Raw genomic sequence first — 1,662 nt, 5'->3', positions numbered from 1 at the left:
CTCACAAACTCTGACGTAGTATTTATTTTCTGTAACCAAGGCAGAGTAGCTCATACTAAAAAGGCACTTTTCTTACTAAGGAGTTGAGGAAAAAAGACTTACCTGGTTTAAGAAATCCTTTTAATGCACCCTTTATTATATAAATATCAAATAATAGGAGAGAGGGAGTGAATGGAGGAATCCTAATGAGTATTAAAAACTAAAGAGGTTACTTCTCTGAATTGATGAGACTATTTTGGCATTAAGGTTTTTACGTTTTTGTTTTTTTTTTTTTCTTTTTCAGAGGAAAAGCCACTGGCCAAGCATGAGAAAAGGAGCCTGGGATTCAGAGAAGAGGGAACTCCGAGTGCAGTGTCTGTATTTCTGAGGATGGGGGTGGCCCAGAAGCAGAGCATGGCAACTGGATGGGGTCATTGAGGAAGCTGGCTCTAGACCCCTTATAGTGGGACTTGAGGAGAAATGATGTTCAATAACCAATTTTAAACTTTTTTCTCTTTCTGCCTTGGAATCTCTTTTTTATATTCACAATTTTGTAGCAAAATCAGGCATTGGCATTGGGATTGGGGCCACCTGGGGACATGAAAGGAAAGGCTGCATCCACATTTTGGGTGGATGAAGCACATTCATCAAATCTTCTACTTTCGTCCACATCCTTTGCAGTGTTTTTGTTTAAAAACAAGCATTTAAAAGAAGACACCTAATTTTAATACCATAAGATTATTTTACCCACTGTTGTCTTCTGTGAATCTTTTTATATTGGCTCAAAAATGCAAAACTGTAGCAAGTCTCAAAGGGTTCGTACTGTTGAAAGGGTTGCTGTAGATTAAAAATAGCAAGGCACTTTATCTTCGGCTGCTGGGGTATTGGTTTACTTTTCCCACAGAAACAGGCTTTAATTACAGAGCAAGGAATAAACTGGACTTGATTGCTCCTTGGAAAGACTGACATTTTAGTCTTTCCCACAAAATACTTATTGATGTTGATGTAAAAGAAAGAGAAGAGTCAGAATACAAAAGAGCTTTGTGTTGCCAGCAGTTGGGAAAGCATCCTTTGTCTTCCTAACTTAGCAGTTTTGATAGGGAAGTCAGTGCAAGAGAATAAATATCAAGCACAACATTGTCATTTTCACAATCTCTTTTGTGACTATACTTTAGAAAACACCCACAGTAAGACAATTGAAGTTTCTGAGCTGCTGGAAGAAAAAAGAAAATGAAAACTGACCACATCCCAAATTCATGCTTTAGGAAAAGATATTATTTACAATAATCACAGCTGCATTTTCCACACCCGTTGAAAGACAGATGATGATTTAACATTTAAAAGGGAGAGGAAAACCCTTATTCAGATAATTGGTGACCTGAAAAACCCCTCTGTGAATGCAGTTTGGTTTTAATTAAAACGCATGTACACTGGTATATTTCAAAAGAAGAGAAAGTAGTGGGTATTCAGGCCTAAAGATGGCAGGGATTTTTTTCCCACCCCGGTGAGGAGTTTTGTAACATTCCTTAGAGAAATATTCCTTGCAAGTAGGTAAACATCTGCTATTAGCTAGATAAAGAAGATTGATGGTAAAAGATAATGTGTAAACAGAAAGATCCATCTGAAAACAATTCCTAAGTATACAGGTGAAAGGACGATGTTAGGAGGGTTTATCAGAGAAGC

This window comes from Pteropus medius, unplaced genomic scaffold, assembly GCF_902729225.1.
Source record: "Pteropus medius unplaced genomic scaffold, Ma_sr-lr_union100, whole genome shotgun sequence".
NCBI lineage: Eukaryota > Metazoa > Chordata > Mammalia > Chiroptera > Pteropodidae > Pteropus > Pteropus medius.
Note: the sequence above shows the minus strand (reverse complement) of the source record.